This window comes from Pinus tabuliformis, chromosome 2_2, assembly GCF_031772625.1.
Source record: "Pinus tabuliformis cultivar Carrire ecotype Pingquan chromosome 2_2, CPIR1, whole genome shotgun sequence".
Classification (NCBI taxonomy): Eukaryota; Viridiplantae; Streptophyta; class Pinopsida; order Pinales; family Pinaceae; genus Pinus; species Pinus tabuliformis.
Window position 1 is genome coordinate 1,062,533,702 of NC_142300.1, and position 20,002 is coordinate 1,062,553,703.

Consider the following 20,002-nt stretch of genomic DNA (forward strand, 5'->3'; position numbering starts at 1 on the left):
ATTTTGTTTTTCATGATTGAAGAGGCGTCCCCGCTTTGAGTAGGGTTTGGAGACGTATCCCACATAGGGTGAACTACATTATCAAGTTTTGGTATCTATTTCTCTTTATGGTTGGCTTTTATCTCCTTCTTCTATTATATGTTTGCATTCATGGTTACATGTTGTTTTAAATGCAATTCTATATGCATCCTTGAAGTGAAAAGGTCTTAATCGTGAAGACATCAACTTTCTTTGGAACATAAGTCCCTTGTCTTTGGTGTGAGTCATATAGATTTTTAGATTTCCTGAGATGTTTGATTTTAAGATTTGGGTGTAGATAAGGAGTTATTTTTCTTTGGTTTCCATTTGTCTTGTTTGTGTCAACTTCTAGATTTACTTCAGGCACTATTGTTGTTGAGTTGGTTACAAAATCTTCATTTGGAATTTTCATTGTCTAAACTACAACATCTGAGCATGTTTCTTCTTCAACCGGCTTGTCTACTTCTTGAGTTGTGATATTCCTAGAGTGATATTCATTCCTTTATCTTCAACTTGGACTATTACGACTTGGGACTTTGATATTTCTTCTTGAGTAAGTTGTTCTAAATTTCCTTTTAGCGACCTCTTGTCACTTTTAATCTTTTTTATTTGTGCAGAAAGGTTTTGATTACGATTCCTTAAACGTGAAAGTTCTTCACTTTCTAGATTGTTGACTTTATTCTTAGTGTCCTTCTCTTCATTTTTTAAATTTTTTATTTTGTTCTAATAAATTCTTATTAAGGTTCTTTAAACATAAATTTTCCTCTTCTCCTTCTAATAGATGCTTCTTAATTTCTTTCTTTGCCACCTTAGCCTTCTTGACTTGTGCAAGTAATTTTTCAATGTGGTCCTTGAGGTGAGAAATTTCTTCTTCCTTTTCCATTATTTCCTTGTAATGCATATCCTCAATATTTTTATATTCCTCTTGTAATGCTTTCTTGTTTTGCTGAAGCCTGATTATTTTGTCTTCTACACTTTTAATATGCGAATTATCTTGATCATCCCACTGCAAATTTTTAGTACATTGGATTACATCTTTTTGTAGGGGTGATGAAGGGATGTTAACTTGCAATTTGGATTCCATTTTCTTCATTTCCTTATTAAAACTTGCATGTCGCCCAAATGTTATCATTAATTGTTCTATATTTCTTGCTAGTTATTGTTTTTGTGCATCACTTATATATTCGACTAAAGTAAAATTTTTGTAACAGTTTTTACAAACCACATTTTGTTTCAAAAAAACTCTTGACAATTAGAAAATCCCTCGAAAAAAAAAGCATTTTGAAAGGAAGTCATTTCTCTTTGTGGAAATCATCTTTTTACTTTATTTTTTTTCTTTTTTCTTGTGATTAACTGTATTTTTTGTGAAGTAATACTCTAACCAAGGATTTTATATATTATATGCAGGAGAGAAACACTTCTCCAAAATATAGTAAAGCCCCTTTTATTTCATGGACTGTGACCACTTTTATCTGCTTGAGAATCTAATTTTTATTTTTATTTATTTTTAACTTGTATTTATTTTTTTAACCCTTTTCAACACTTTCATAAAACGTCACTTTACTAAAGTAGATTTATGACTTTGGCTAACCTAATAATATGTCATTATAATTTTGTTTATAATTTTGGTTGACTTAAATTGAAACAACATTAACTATGGATGTGATACCTAGTGAATTCCTTAAGAGAGGTGACTCTAAGGATGTGGTTGTATGATTCGTTTTTTTGAAGAGACATGATTGTACAATATTTACAGTGAAATTAGATCTAAACTATTTTGTCTTCACAAATTAATGGCACAAGGGTTAATCAAATTTTGTAATACAACAATTTTATTTGGTAGTAGCAGGGAATTGTGTACGAATGCAGTGTAAGAGGGGATGTCGTTCGAGGCAACGTAGACAATAGTTGACAGGAAATAGAAGTGGAAAGTATTGAGGTTATTGGAAAATACGACTGGAGGAGCAGCGGTGTAGTGATAGACTTGAGCGATGATAGACTTGGATGAGTTGACATGGGTGGCGAAAGGGGACAAGCCGACAATGTTCATGGCCGTGTGAGAATCGATGGTGGTAGGCTAGTGTGCGGCTAGAGGGAGCATCACCGATGGAGGTTGGAGTGAACCATAGGAGGTTGTGGCAATGACTCACCATTGAATGACGACTGTGGCTGCTAAGGACAACGAATCAATGAAAGTTTGAAGTGTTGGTGACTTCGGACAAAGCTGTGGTGGCTCTAGCACCAGAAACAACACTACAATGTGTGGCTCAGATGCATTGTTTTTCATGCACGAGCTATGTAAGTGGAGTTGGTCATTTTTTTTAAATATTGTTTTTTACTTTTATTTTTTTATAATATTTTTTAAATATAATTGTTTTTTTAATAATATTTTATTTATATATCACATTTTTTTGAATAATTAATTTTTTAAATCATTTTTTTCATATATATATCTATATTTTCAAATCTTTTTAATATATCTATTTGACATCTTTTTTAATTATTTCTTTTTTTACTTGTTATTTTTATAAAAAAAAAAATCTATATTTTTTTCAATGGCCAAAGGCCTGATGGCGAATCCAACCGAATGGAGAACCTCCATCTATGTAGCGAAACAGTTGAATTGTGACGACAACGAAGTTAAAGAAAATTGATGGCCAAAATTTGTATCAGACTCGCTTTGTGTAGCAGTTGAGTAGCCAGAGTATCGAACAACTCAGATACTAATGTAATGAAAAAAGTCCATATACGCTATGATACCAATGTAATGAACAAATATCTTATACACTTTGATACCAATGTAACTAATAAAGTTCGTATTAGCAGCAAAATACCTGGAAGATTTGATATATAAGACTGTCCATCATGGGCGGTTATGTCCTTAGAGACATGCCCCTTCAATACTAATTATTAGTTAATTAATATATATATATATATATATATATATATATATATATATATATATATATATATATATATATATATATATTACAACAAGAGCAACTAAAATTGAACTCGATGCCTAAGAGTAAGTTGTGAGGGATATTTGGAAAGTTTCCCATATTACCTTGAAATTGATGTTTAGATTTCTAATGTGGTAGTTGAACTACCCAATTGCTAGCAAAAATAAGAACGAATGTGAGTGTTATTGAACTACCCATAGGTATGGGAAATGTATCATTTGGAGACTTCTTATTGACCTCATAGTCCAATATAGACCCTAAATTCTATGCATATTAGTGAGTTTGTGAATATAGAGGACAATAGTGTGCCCATGTAGGGATTTGAACATTAGTGTGTCAAGTTGTGCATATGAAAATTCATGTAGGAATTGCATAGAAGTGTGTGAACCAAATGTACCCATGGAATGAAAAAGACACACACATGGATTCTAAGACTATGTCTTTGGATAGGAGGTGAGACGAAAATCCTTCTAGGACACAAAAATCCAATTATGTGGCACTACGAATTACCTGTTTTGCTTGAGGAGGTGATTATGAAGTCCTCACCATAAGTTGAAGGGCCAATAGTTACTAAATAGCTTGTCTAAACTTAAGCACAAATTAAATTGAATAACGAGAAGTTATGAGGAACTACATGATTACATAATGACTCCCTTTGTGTTATGCATGTCCATTATGGAAATATCCTGAATAATAATAGGAACTTCATCACAAGGTTGAATAAAATATATTATTTTTTTCATATGAAGGACAATTTTCTTCATGCCTCTACCCTGTAATTAGCTCTTCTAACTTTAATTGAGTATTTTTCTTAAGGTATTGGGTTTGGATCGAGGGTGGCCAGTTGCAACAAAATTGTAGTCTAGCTAAGCATATGGTTGGTGATGAGTGTCTCACCCTTCTTTATTCTCTGGAAAATCTTAAATGAACTTGGATAAGTATATTTATCTTTCAAAATTATGATTTGTTATCTACTTGACTTCATGTGAATGTTGTTAAAACATGTTTTTAGTTCATGCTGAGCTTAACTTTGGTCTCATGTGCAAATGGTTGAATGTTTCATATCGAAGGGGATCAAATATGAATGTATGAATTTATGAATGTAAATTTTAACATCAGTATTGTTTGAGATGTCAAAATTTTAGAGTAAAGAGTGAGTTAACTTCATCTTCACAAATTCATCTAAATTAATTTATTAAATAAATTACCAATGAACTCACAAGACTAGTAAATCTATTACAAAATTGAAGTGGAGTCTTTAGAGCCTTTTAAATTAAATTTTAGTCTTCTTCATATTCTCCATTATTGTTATTATTTCTTTGGATTCACATTTTCTTTGATCCAGGGTTATGAGAATTATGTTGTCTTTGTGTCACAAAGAATTCACAAAAGTAGTTAAATCAAGACAAAGTTGTTGCTTTAACTTTCCAATCCAAACGAGTACTCTCTTTTCCGCAAGTTTTGGTTTAGTGGATGTTTTCAAAACATATCAGCACATTTGATAATGCCGACGTTATTATTTGTTAGTTATTTTCATTAATTTGTTGGTGGAGTTATTTAAAGATTAAATTCATCTTAAATCTACACAGTTCTATGGATATGTTATAGGAGATTCTCTTTCTTATAATTTTCTTAGTATTTGTATCAACCTTTTTTTTTATATCCCACTAACCATCGGTATTCTGATGAACTAATAAAATCATTAGAAGTATAAATACTTCAACATCATTGGTATTCTCACAAGGGTAGGCTGAATTTTTTTTTGACATTTTCCTTGTAATTTGCGACATTATGGACCATACCATTGGGCTATGTCATCGAAATTTAGTCTTATATGTAGTAGTGAAACAATAGAGAATAAGAGGAAGGAATGTGTAGTACTACCATCAATTACCTTGTAATGTTTAGTATCACCATCAATACTAGAGGGGGGTATGGTTGAGCAAGGTGTTTTCATTGGTGTCACCATCTAGTCATTAATGTCAAGAATACAAGTTCAAGGGAGCTTTTGGTGTATTATAGCCTATATTTGAAGGAATTTTTGTTAACATCTGACACGTTCAAAAGTAGATGTGAATTGGTTAGCTAGATAGTCCTCTGAATGACATTTTCAATAGTTCATGGTGCTTAGAGCATCTCCCAAGGATCAAGGAGATAAAGAAATTTGAAGTTGGGTATAAGTTATATAAAAAAATAATTTCAAGCCATTTATGATATTTGTTGGCCGGATAAATCATTAGCTAGATAGTCCTCTGAATGACATTTTCAATAGTTCATGGTGCTTAGAGCATCCCCCAAGGATCAAGGAGATAAAGAAAGTTGAATTTGAATAGGGGTCCTGCACCTAATGGTCATCTCTCTTTATGGTTGGCTTTTATCTCCTTCTATTATATGTTTGTAGTCATGGTTACATGTTGTTTTAAATGCAATTCTATATGCATCCTTGAAGTGAAAAGATCTTAATCGTGAAGACATCAACTTTCTTTGGAACATAAGTCCCTTGTCTTTGGTGTGACTCATATAGATTTTTAGATTTCCTGAGATGTTTGATTTTAAGATTTGGGTGTAGATAAGGAGTTATTTTTCTTTGGTTTCCATTTGTCTTGTTTGTGTCAACTTCTAGATTTACTTCAGGCACTATTGTTGTTGAGTTGGTTACAAAATCTTCATTTGGAATTTTCATTGTTTGAACTACAACATCTGAGCATGTTTCTTCTTCAACCGACTTGTCTACTTCTTGAGTTGTGATATTTCCTAGAGTGATATTCATTCCTTTATCTTCAACTTGGACTATTACGACTTGAGACTTTGATATTTCTTCTTGAGTAAGTTGTTCTAAATTTCCTTTTAGCGACCTCTTGTCACTTTTAAGATTCTTTATTTGTGTAGAAAGGTTTTGATTACGATTCCTTAAATGTGAAAGTTCTTCACTTTCTGGATTGTTGACGTTATTCTTAGTGTCCTTCTCTTCATTTTTTAAATTTTTTATTTGTTCTAATAAATTTTTATTAAGGTTCTTTAAACATAAATTTTCCTCTTCTCTTTCTAATAGATGCTTCTTAATTTCTTTCTTTGCGACCTTAGCCTTCTTGACTTGTGCATGTAATTTTTCAATGTGGTCCTTGAGGAGAGAAATTTCTTCTTCCTTTTCCATTATTTACTTGTAATGCATATCCTCAATATTTTTATATTCCTCTTGTAATGCTTTCTTGTTTTGCTGAAGCTTGATTATTTTGTCTTCTACACTTTTAATATGCGAATTATCTTGATCTTCCAATTGCAAATTTTCAATACATTGGATTACATCTTTTTGTAGGGGTGATGAAGGGATGTTAACTTGTAATTTGGATTCCATTTTCTTCATTTCCTTATTAAAACTTGCATGTTGCCCAAATGTTGTCATTAATTGTTCTATATCTCTTGCTAGTTATTGTTTTTGTGCATCACTTATATATTTGACTAAAGTAAAATTTTTGTAACAATTTTTACAAACCACATTTTGATTTGAAAAAGACTCTTGACAATTAGGAAATCCGTCAAAAAAGAAAAAAAAAAACATTTTGAAAGGAAGTCATTGCTCTTTGTGGAAATCATCTTTTTACTTTATTTTTTTCTTTTTTTCCTGTGATTGACTGTATTTTTTGTGAAGTAATAATCTAACCAAGGATTATATATATTATATGCAGGAGAGAAACACTTCTCCAAAATATAGTAAAGCCCCTTTTATTTCATGGAGTGTGACCACTTTTATGTGCTTGAGAATCTAATTTTTATTTTTAAATTGTATTTATTTTTTTAACCCTTTTCAACACTTTCATAAAACGTCACTTTACTAAAGTAGTTTATGGCTTTGGCTAACCTAATAATATGTCATTATAATTATGTTTGTAATTTTGGTTGACTTGAATTGAAACAACATTAACTATGGATGTGATACCTAGTGAATTACTTAAGAGAGGTGACTGTAAGGATGTGGTTGTATGATTTTTTTTTTTAAGAGATATGAATGTACAATATTTACAGCGAAATTATATCTAAACTATTTTGTCTTCACAAATTAATGGCACAAGGGTTAATCAAATTTTGTAATACAACCATTTTATTCGGTAGCAGCAGGGAATTGTGTACGAATGCAGTGTAAGAGGGGATGCCGTTCGAGGCAGCCTAGACAATAGTTGACAGGAAATAGAAGTGGAAAGTAGTGAGGCTATTGGAAAATACGACCGGAGGAGTAGCGATGTAGTGATAGACTTGAGCGATGATAGACTTGGATGAGTTGACATGGGTGGCGAAAGGGGACAAGCCGAAAATGTTCATGGCGGTGTGAGAATCGATGGTGGTAGACTACTGTGTGGCTAGTGGGAGCATCGCAGAGGGAGGCTGGAGCGAACCATAGGAGGCTCTGGCAACGACTCACCATTGAATGACGACTGTGGCTGCTAAGGACAATGAATCAATGACAGTTTGAAGTGTTGGTGACTTCGGAAAAAGCTGTGGTGGCTCTAGCACTCGAAACAACACTACAATGTGTGGCTCAGATGCATTGTTTTTCATGCACGAGCTGTGTAAGTGGAGTTGGTCATTTTTGTTTAAATATTGTTTTTCACTTTTATTTTTTTATAATATTTTTTAAATATAATTTTTTTTAATAATATTTTATTTATATATAACATTTTTTTTCAATAATTAATTTTTTAAATCATTTTTTTCCTATATATATAATTTTTTTTTTCAAATCTTTTTAATATATCTATTTGACATCTTTTTTAATTATTTCTTTTTTTACTCGTTATTTTTATAAAAAAAAAAAAAAAAAATCTATATTTTTTTTCAATGGCCAAAGGCCTGATGGCGAATCCAACCGAATGGAGAACCTCCATCTATGTAGCGAAACACTTGAATTGTGACGACAACGAGGTTAAAGAAAATTGATGGCCAAAAGTTGTATCAGACTGGCTTTGTGTAGCAATTGAGTAGCCAGAGTATCGAACAACTCGGATACCAATGTAATGAAAAAAGTCCATATACGCTATGATACCAATGTAATGAACAAATATCGTATACACTTTGATACCAATGTAACTAATAAAGTTCATATTAGTAGAAAAATACCTGGAAGATCTGATATATAACACTGTCCATCATGGACGGTTATGTCCTTAGAGGCATGCCCCTTCAATACTAATTATTAGTTAATTAATAATTATATATATATATATATATATATATATATATATATATATATATATATATATTACAACAAGAGCAACTAAAATTGATCTCGATGCCTAAGAGTAAGTTGTGAGGGATATTTGGAAAGTTTCCCATATTACCTTGAAATTGATGTTTAGATTTCTAATGTGGTAGTTGAACTACCCAATTGCTAGCAATTATAAGAACGAATGTGAGTGTTATTGAACTACCCATAGGTATCGGAAATGTATCATTTGGAGACTTCTGATTGACCTCATAGTCCAATATAGACCCTAAATTCTATGCATATTAGTGAGTTTGCGAATATAGAGGTAAATAGTGTGCCCATGTAGGGATCTGAGCATTAGTGTGTCAAGTGGTGCATATGAAAATTCATGTAGGAATTGCATATAAGTGTGTGAACCAAATATACCCATGGAATGAAAAAGACACACACATGGATTCTAAGACTATGTCTTTGGATAGGAGGTGAGACGAAAATCCTTCTAGGACACAAAAATCCAATTATGTGGCACTATGAATTACCTGTTTTGCTTGAGGAGGTGATTATGAAGTTCTCACCATAAGTTGAAGGGCCAATAGTTACTAAATAACTTGTCTAAACTTAAACACAAAATACATTGAATAACGGGAAGTTATGAGGAACTACATGATTACATAATGACTCCCTTTGTGCTATGCATGTCCATTATGGAAATATCATGAATAATAATAGGAACTTCAACACAAGGTTGAAGAAAATATATTATTTTTTTCATATGAAGGACAATTTTCTTCACGCCTCTACCCTGTAATTAGCTCTTCTAACTTTAATTGAGTGTTTCTCTTAAGGTATTGGGTTTGGATCGAGGGTGACCAGTTGCAACAAAATTGTAGTCTAGATAAGCATATGGTTGGTGATGAGTGTCTCACCATTCTTTATTCTCTGGAAAATCTTAAATGAACTTGGATAAGTATATTTATCTTTCAAAATTATGATTTGTTATCTACTTGACTTCATGTGAATGTTGTTAAAACATGTTTTTAGTTCATGCTGAGCTTAACTTTGGTCTCATGTGAAAATGGTTGAATGTTTCATATCGAAGGGGATCGAATATGAATGTATGAATGTATGAATGTAAATTTTAAGATGAGTATTGTTTGAGATGTCAAAATTTTAGAGTAAAGAGTGAGTTAAATTCATCTTCACAAATTCATCTAAATCAATTAATTAAATAAATTACCAATGAACTCACAAGGCTAGTAAATCTATTACAAAATTGAAGTGGATTCTTTAGAGCCTTTTAAATTAAATTTTAGTCTTCTTCATATTCTCCATTATTGTTATTATTGCTTTGGATTCACATTTTCTTTGATCCAGGGTTATGAGAATTATGTTGTCGTTGTGTCACAAAGAATTCACAAAAGTAGTTAAATCAAGACAAAGTTGTTGCTTTAACTTTCCAATCCAAATGAGTACTCTCTTTTCCACAAGTTTTGGTTTAGTGGATGTTTTCAAAACATATCAGCGCATTTGATAATGCCGACGTTATTATTTGTTAGTTATTGTCATTAATATTTGTTCGTGGAGTTATTTGGAGATTAAATTCATTTTAAATCTACACAGTTCTACAAATATGTTATACGAGAGTCTCTTTCTTATAATTTTCTTAGGATTTGTGTCAACCTTTTTTTTATATCCCACTAACCATCGATATTTTGATGAACTAATAAAATCATTAGAAGTATAAATACTTCAACATCATTGGTATTCAAACGAGGGTAGGCTGATAATTTTTTTTTGACATTTTTCTTGTAATTTGCGACATTATGGACCATACCATTGGACTATGTCATCGAAATTTAGTCTTATATGTAGTAGTGAAACAATAGAGAATAAGAGGAAGGAATGTGTAGTACTACCATCAATTACCTTGTAATGTTTAGTATCACCATCAATACTAGAGGGGGGTATTGTTGAGCAAGGTGTTTTCATTGATGTCACCATCTAGTTAGTAATCTCAAGAATACAAGTTCAAGGGTGTTTTTGGTGTATTATATCCTATATTTGAAGGAATTTTTGTTAACATGTGACACGTTCAAAAGTAGATGTGAATTGGTTAGCTGGATAACCCTCTAAATGACATTGTCGATAGTTTATGGTGCTTAGAGCATCTCCCAAGGATCAAGGAGATAAATAAGTTTGAAGTTGGGTATAAGTTATATAAAAAAATAATTTCAAGCCATTTATGATATTTGTTGGCTGGATAAATTTTTCTTGCAGGCAAGACCGATGTCCCTAGTATAAAAAGATATCTAGAAACAAGCAGGACAAGCAAATCTACCTTTCTCTAAACATATTGTGATTCATTAATAAAAACTAAGAGGTGTTTTAGACCCTACCTTAAGTCCAACGCTAGTTTGTGGCAGCTATGCTTCAACCATCCGAAAGAGTTTCCTTTTGAGAACCTGTAATCACAAACAATAACACATCAAATAACACCTGCATAGCTAATATAATAAATCATGTTCATCATGGTGATCAAGGAATCCATAAAATAAACCATAAAACAACTTATTGAGAAAAATAAACTTGATTGTATTAACTTTGAAATAGAAGAAATTTACAACCTTGGTACCTTGATGTTGTACAAGCTCTTCCCAGGGTCCAAACAGGAATCTCCTCTACTTTGACAAGCCTCACTCTCTTCCAAATGAAATCAAAAAGTTATGTAATCTCTCCTCTCAAAATCTTAATTAGGAAGACTAAGTTCCAGCATCATTTCACCTCAAAAATATTCAGCTTTCAACCTCCCCAATAACCAGCCCAATGCTTCATTTTATAGTGCAAAGGTAGGAGGTTACAGGTCCACCTATGAAGGGATAGAGTCCTCCTTCAAAGGGATAAGCTCCTCACATCAAGGGGTTAGCTCCTTAAGGTATGGGATGCATGAACCTTAAAGGAGCGAACTTGCCACCTCAAGATTCCTTCAAGAAGCTTCCAGAAATGACTCAAAGTGAAGTTTTAAGAATGTACTTGCGCCTTTTTGACTTTTACAGGGGTCCGCACCCATTACATAGAGACAGAGCGGTTAGGTGCGCAAGGGACATGACCATTAGGTGTGGGACCCCTATTCAAATTCAAATTTCTTTATCTCCTTGATCCTTGGGAGATTCTCTAAGCACCATGAACTATTGAAAATGTCATTCAAAGGACTATCTAAAAACTTTTGTTGTACTTAGCTCAGGTAGATGAGAATCGATGTGATGCTGCATTAGCAATTGAGACTCATGCCAAACGAATAAAAGCTCAGTAATATTGAAATGTTACCCCTCGTTATTTTTCGGAAGGAGACCTAGTTTTACTATATGATCAAGCAAACGATAAGATAGGGGCTGGAAAATTTGTACCTATATGGCATGGTCCTTATATTGTTAAGCGAAAGCTGGAAAAAGGGGCCTATGAATTGGTAGATTTTGTCATTGTCTCTTTAGGTAGACCTGGAAATGGGCTTTATCTAAAAGGATATTATGCTTAAAGTTTGGTGTGGAGATTTTTATTAGAATAGTTTCTTTCTAGTTGGTGTCCTTTAGATTAGGAAAGTGTGCCTAGCTTAGAGAGTTCTTTTATCATTATTCCTACTTATCTTGATTTTACTCTTGATATTGCAGATGTCGATGTCTCTTCAAACATACATTGGTTTTGCTGATGGTGCTTGTCATAGTACATGGAACATTTCTTGTGCAGCTTGGGTTATCTATTCACCCTCTGATGAGTTAGTATCTATGCATGGGGTAAGCCTCGGTCAAAAAACGAACAAGATTGCAGAGTATAGTGCAGTGATTGAGTTATTATCTAAATCCATTTCATTTGGGATTCAGAGTTTGATTATTAGGTTAGATTCTGAACTCGTTGTATTACAGCTTAATAGAGTTTATGCCATTAGAAATCTAGTGTTATTAAGATTATTTTTGAGAGTTCGTCTCTTGGAACATGAATTTGACTACATTGAATATCAGCATATTCCAAGATATTTAAATACATTAGCAGATGTAGTTGCTTCTCGAATGTTAAATAGACATTTGCAATAATTGAAAAAGTAAATTTAAAAACATTTCATAACATGTTGTACAAGATAGTCAGTAATAGTGATATATCATAGCATAGAAGTGTGCCAAATATACATCGTCTTCGATCATAGGTTGAAAAACACCTTATGATCGGCAAAAATGATAGTACAAAAAGACATAAAATGTCATATGGGTCTACAAAAGCGATCATCCTATCACTCGTGATGATCACGATAAGAAACCACTACTCAGGCCACCCTACAAAGTAACCTCCTAAAAGGTCCTGGGACCCCAATCACGTAATGTTGTAACCTAAGTGGAATATCATCTATGCTAGTCTCTGGAATGTCTCCTATCAAACGCTCTAGATAACTCTCCAATTCGGTTAAGGTCTCTATAGATGGGTCCTGTGGGGCCGGTGCTGCGGCAACTGGGTGTCTTCTCTCATAGGGCTGGAGAGTGGCTGGTTGCTGTGGACCCACATCTGCATTTAAAACTTTTTACTGTCAGTTTTGGATGATTTAAAAGACAAAAAAAAAATTAGTTAAAAATTTAGAAAGTGTTGAAAATGATTTTACCTGAATCATCCCATTGCTCTCCTAGTGGAAGAGCCATGTTTGGATCACCACGACAATCCATCCCAGCATATGGAAAATCATGAATCAGAAAAAGTTGGTTTCTCAACCAACGAAAATACTCAGTTGGAAATCGGACAACCTCTGAACCCTCCTCAAGATGACGGTCCATCACTGCAACCCAGCGCATAATCCCAGGCTCTCGAGGAAGTCCATCCTCAACAGAAAGCTGTTGTGGGACCAACATAGGGACCCTCTCTAGACCAAATCTCACAACCAAGAAACCATATCCAAAGTTTTTAGTTGTCCGTTCTTTGCTATAGTTAGTTGGCCTTTTACATTCGCCAACACAGCCTCGCACCAGTTGAAGATGGTGCCTCGATAACAGTCTACTGCCATTCGCATCTGGGATCCGGTAGCTACATGCAATGTTGCGCTCCCGCATAGTCTAGTGACAGTAAACGCGATAAATTTAAGTTCAAGATGGGAGATAGTATTAATATCTATCCGTTTGTCCTCTGTTTGGTCATTGCAAAACTCTAATCAGAGACTAGCGACAGACTGGCCACCTGGCCTAGTCCCGAATAGAGATAATCGTTCACCTCTCTTGGGAAAACCAGTCAAGAAGTATATGTCCTCTAACTCGATTTCGAGCCGGTGGCCACCAATAATGAAACACTGGTCCTGTGTGCTCCACCTGTCTACCAGCCATTGCAAGAAGTTTACTTAAGCCCTCATGCTGGGTATGGCCTAGAATTTAAATAGTCAACATGCTTTTAATGCCGTTATTGAAGGTGGATGAATTAATGCGGCTAGATCCACATATTTGTGCTCATGTTCCTGCCAAATGAGCATTTTGTATATCCTACATTGCAAAAAGGCAGATTAGAACAATTTAGTTCAAAAACTTTTGGGCGGAAATGGAAAAAATTGAAATTTTAAAACTTATTTCACGGGGTCCACACATATTAGTTAGGGACAGTGCATAGGTCCGCACTCGTCCTTAGGAACAGGTGCAGAACTCTGACTTTTTCCTTTGTACAAAAAATTTGGGGTCCGCAGGGGCCGCATGTTGCACCTGCGGACCCCCGCGAGCAGTTTTAAACAAAATTTTCCTTAAAAAATCAATTTTAAATCCCTAAAATGAAAATTAAACGGTTGAAATGCAAGATATGGATGATGTGGATTACCTAGAGCTGACGGTTTTTGATTCCATCGGTCAGATTTTCCGCAATCTTCACAAGAATTTTCTTACCCAAAGGCTCTTACTTCTCACTCTGAAGTCAAATGGTAAAAATGAATTTACAAAAGCCCTTTTTATAAGCTTTTTTGAATAAATGAATTTCCAATTTATTTATTTTCCACTGTAAAAAGGTAACTTTTTTATGCATTTTTATTTATCTTAAACAAGCATGAGTAATGTTTTGATTTTTTGTGTAGAATATTGGATTTTTAGGGATAATTGATCATTTTCAATGAAAAACATTGGAGTCCTCTTTGAACTCTTTTCTGACTCGTAAAATATGAAAAGATTGCCGAGTTTTTCTTTTTAAATGCGTTAAAATGGAATTAAAAGGACGGTCCACTTACAGCTCTTTTCTGACCATATAAACATGAAAAGATTGTTGGACTTTTTTCGTTTCAAGTTCGATATTGGTAATAAAACGACATGTCTTTGATCGCTTTTTTACTTTTTCAGATCAGGGCCACTAATTATGAAAAATACTCCTTGATCGTGATGGTCAAGCAGTTCTCTCAAGTATTATTTTATACTTTTTCGGGCTTGGGAGACACAAATTTACGAAAAAGGACAACCATGGAGTTTCCTTAAGTTTTTCTTCTGACTCCCTAAAATTGAAAAACACCGAGTTTTTCCTATACTGGACTCGTTAAAATTCAACAGTAAAGGAAATGTTCAATTTTAAACAGGAACGAACCACTCCTTCTTAGGGTTCAAATTTCAAACTAAGTTGGACTCATTCAAAGGATGAGCTTATAATCAAGCAAATGTTATCCTCCTCAAGCTTGTCAAAAATAAAGAGGTACTTGCCAGAAATGGTGGGGGGAAAGAGAGAAAAATGAACCCGTTTGTTATACTTTGTGTTTTAGAAAAGCAGTTAACCACTCTTGAACACGACATTTTTTGTTCACCTGGGTTGGGAAATCCTTTGCCTAACAGTTAATCAAACCATATTGAAAGTCTTCAGCCAGTTTCTGGGTATTAGCTTTTGGTCAATTGTCACCAAACCATCTGCAGTGTTGTTATGTGTTCAAGAGGTCAGTTCAAATAAACCATTCATCTGCAAAATATATATCATCCATTTGGACCATCCTTGAGTTAGTCCTTGCCAAATATATTTCTTCAAACTTGATCTATGATTTCGTGTTGTGGGCTTGCCTACTACGGATCACTTTCTATCGACTTCAACTCATTATCTAGAAAGATGATCTACAAATCGTGAGTCCCTTGGAATCTGCATGCCTTAAGCATCATTGACCTTCAATCAAAGGATTCTGTCACATGTTCGACATCAACTCATTTATTCATATTTCATGGATTGTACTGAGTACTTTGAGAGCCAATGAAATTACTGGTGGTTTCTCTCACACTTGTTAATAGTTTACATCATTGACTGGTAATCACGTGGTTTCTACCATGTTCAACTTCGACACATTCATTCACATGGATAGAATCGTACTAGTTCGGGAAGCAGAAATCAAGACCCTGGATCTAGTTTCCACCATCCATGCTGCGAGGAATTTTGTTATTCATTATCAATATGTCTATACTCATGATGTATTACAAAATCATCCCTGTATCAGAGCTATTTAGTTAGTTTTCTAGTCAGTTTTGATCTGAGTATTAGAATGCCTACCTCAGCGATGATATGTTCACACATAAATATTTTATATTGAATGTTTTTACAGGTTTCGACCGGGGTGTCTACAGGATGATCCTTGAAATGATAAAGTACTTCACTCTTCTTAGATGACAAATACTATCCTCATCTATTACAGACTTCGCACTTTAGGGGGCAATCTGTTGCACAATTATTGTCACCATGATATTATGCAATATGTATGAGTCTATCACCACTCATACTTTCCTCCTTTGCAAGTCTTAAACCTCAGTTCTTCATGTCAAGCCTTGAAAATAAGAGAAAGCCCTTAGAAGTATCTAAAACTCTGGTTCTGCACTTTCTCTTAGCATTACCTGCGGTCCCGCACCTAATGGTCATGTCCGCTGCGCACCTGACCGCTCTGTCTTTATGTAATGGGTACAGACCCCTATAAAAGTAAAAAAAGGCGCAAGTACATTCTTAAAAACTCACTTTGATTCATTTTTGGAAGCTTGTAGAAGGAGTCTTGAGGTAGCAAGTTCGCTCCTTTGAGGTTCATGCATCCCATACCTTAAGGAGCTAACCCCTTGATTTGAGGAGCTTATCCCTTTGAAGGAGGACTCTATCCCTTCATAGGTGGACCTGTAACCTCCTTCCTTTGCACTATAAAATGAAGCATTGGGCTGGTTAATTGGGAGGTTGAAAGCTGAATATTTTTGAGGTGAAATGCTGCTGGAACTTAGTCTTCCTAATTGAGATTTTAATATCGATCACTTGGCTTTATGAATCCCTTGGGTTTATGATTTATCCTTATCCCTTAGGTTTAAGATCTATCCTTAGCTTTATTAATCCCTTGGGTTTATAATATTAGTAATCCATTTGATTTACAATATTAATCTCAAGGGTTTATAATATTAATATTTAACCCTAAGATGAATATTATAAACCCAAATGATTATAAACCCTATGATTAATATTATAAACCTTATCATTATAAGCCTTAAGATTATAAATCTTAATGTTAATATTATAGACCCAAGAGATTATAAACACAAGGGATTGACACTAAACCCTAGGATTAATAACATAAACCTTAGGATTAATACTAAAGCATAAAAATATAAACCCTAATATTAATATTGATGATGATGATGGTTAACGTCCACTAAGACCAAACTTAGGTCTATCGAACCTAAAGATACAAATTATTTAGTTTGATTTAAGATTTTATTTCTATGCTCAAAAAGCTTGGAGAGAAGCCTCCCAAGCTCACTATAATTTTGACATCGTAAAAGGCTAGGAAGGTCAGTATTGCGACAAAGATTATGAAACTGAGATCTAATGTTGTTGTACGCGGGGCACTCTAAGAGGAAGTGGTTTTCATCCTCAATGTTCCTATTATCACAGAGATGGCAAATTCTTTCCGTCCATGGTGTTTTAGGAACTGTCCAACGCCCTGTTTGACTATGGAGCTCATAAGAGTTCGTTCTAAACTTTGCTAAATTAATTTTCTTCTTTGAGCTAGCTAAAACAGAGAGATGCTTTTGATCTTCTAGGGTGGGGTTGATGACCTTCTTATAATAACTCAATTTTCTTTTAGCCGCTAAATCCTTCTCACACCACATTTTTTCTTTGAACTTAGAAGTAACAATATTTTTAATGTTATTAATGTTTTGCAGTGCATTGTTCTCGTTGATCTCCCAATGGTTTATCCAGGCCCTCGTGTCTTTATACCACCCCCGTTTGAGCCTTAGATGGTTTTGGCTGGAATTTAAAGCTAGCTTGGGAAGTCTATGATCTCCTATATTATTGAGCTTGTGCTTGTACAACAGAATCCTAGTCATAGCTAGGCTTTCGATAGGGGAAAGACCTACTTCTATAAGGAGAATAGGGTAGGGTGTATTGCTTTTAATTTCCAGGTTATACGTTATAAAGCACTTCTAGATTTGCTCAATATTTCTCCAGGATTCTCTAGAGATGTTGCAACCCCAAACCTCACATCCATATAAGATAACAAGAGTGACTAAAGTTTCAAAGAGGAACTTCTTTTTATCCCACATTACAAGGTTTGCCGTTTTACAATTATTTTCAAGACCAAAGTAAGCTTTCCACCCCCCATTAATCCTTTTCTCAATGCTATAGTTCCAGTTGAGCTTGTGATGAATATCAATTCCTAGGTACTTGTAAGAATATACTTCCTCCAAATTATTATTGTCATACATAAAATTAGCATAGGTGTCCTTCTTGGATTTGATAATCATAACTTTTGTTTTGTCAGTGTTAACAGTCATACGCATGGTAGAGCAAAAATCCTTAAGAAGCCTAAGGATTATAAACCCAACTAATTATAAACATTATAAGGACGATTGTGAAATTGATTAATATTATAAACCCTAATATTATAAATTATAAATCAATATTAGTTCTTGATATTATAAAACTAATATCGAAAAACGCTAATATCATAGACTTAGTATTAAACCATTTGGTTTATATTATTGATCCCTTTGGTTTATAATGTTAATGCCAAGGGTTAATAATATTGCTCCCTTGGATTTGTAATATTAACAATCCCTTGGGTTCATAATCTTTGGGTTTTCAATATTAATGCTTGAGTTTTATATTAATCCCCTAGATTTATAATATTAATCCCTTAATTTTTTAATATTAATTTATTAAGTTTATGAACCCTTTAAGTTTATAATATTTATAATCCCTTCGATTTATAATATTAATAGCAAGGATTCATAATATTAATCTATTAGATTTTAACTATCAATCCTTTCAATTTTAACTATCAATCCTTTCAATTCACATAATTAATCCCTTTGATTTATAAAATTAATAGAATTTATTTATAATATTAAATTAAATTAATTATTAAATTATAACATCTATTAAATTAAATTGTTACATATAACTTTTATTTAAAAATTATTAACTTAAAACTATATATATATATATAGATATATAATTTTCTCGAAAACATCACTTAAATGATTGGCGACATATATCTATATATACATATTTATTGTATTAATTTCATCCATCAATTTCATATAATATTGCTATATTGAATCTCTAATATGAATAATAATATTTATAATATGAGTGATTAATAGTATTTATAATCTGAGTGACTGATAATATGTATGATATTTATAATAATATCATCATTAATAATATTTTACTGATTTTTTTTTTTCCAATGGAAAAGATGAATTATCAACTTTTGTCTAAAGTAGTATCAAAATAGTTTTTAGTTTTTATTTTTTATTTTCAAATAAAATTGAATTACACACCCATACCTAAAATGTGAAATCTAAATTTTATATATTTTAGATTTTTATTTTTATTTTTAACTATTATTTGAATATAATATTTAAAAATATAATTAGATTCAAAAAATTTCTTTATTAAATAGATTTAATATTTTTAAAAGCTTTAATTATAATTTGATTACATCATGTCAATCTTAATCATTTATATATTTGATATCTCTGGTTTCAATAAATAATTGAAAAAGAAAAAGATTATGAAGAAAAATTTAGGTAGTGCCATGTTTAGAGAAGTACGAGAGAACAAACATTTTGGAATATATATAATTGGAAAGGAAAAAGGTCAATTATTGAAAAATAATACCAATATTTTAAAACCTCTAAATACGAAGGATCTAGCTGGGCAGCATCCAAATAGAGAATTTGGAGAGCGACATTGTCGGGTTAGTGAATGCAGATATGTTTGCACCAGTGTGTGGATAAGTTTGATCATAACTTCCTCGCAAAGAAAAGCATTCGACAATCTTACAGGCAATGAAATATTATATTACATAGTCTTTAATTATATTACACGAATGAAATATGATTAGATTTGGAGATTGACCATTTTAATAACTCCATTACATTCACAACTTTTAAATGTGATACATTCCCAACTTCATGACTTGATGTAAAAATAATAATGTGATACATTCCCAACTTCATGACTTGATGTAAAAATAATTAAATTTGACACATTCCCAACTTCTTCATAACTTGATGTAAAAATAATTTCCGATAGTTTTTCACAAGATGATAACTTTTCTAGACTCAAAATACTATAAAGTTGAGATTGTATCAGCCATCACTTTGACTTAAAAAAGAAGAAGGAATTCTTCCACTTTAGAGACTCACTTGGCCATTTTACTAATTCTGCCATTTAATATAAGCATATGCACTTACATATCATATTAAAATCTATATTTATGTTGACAATTGTGCTTTTACCATCCTACATTTATCAATGTGTGCGTTTTTAAGTAGAGAGTTCGTGTGACTCCAATAGAGGGTTTTGTTTTTCTAAT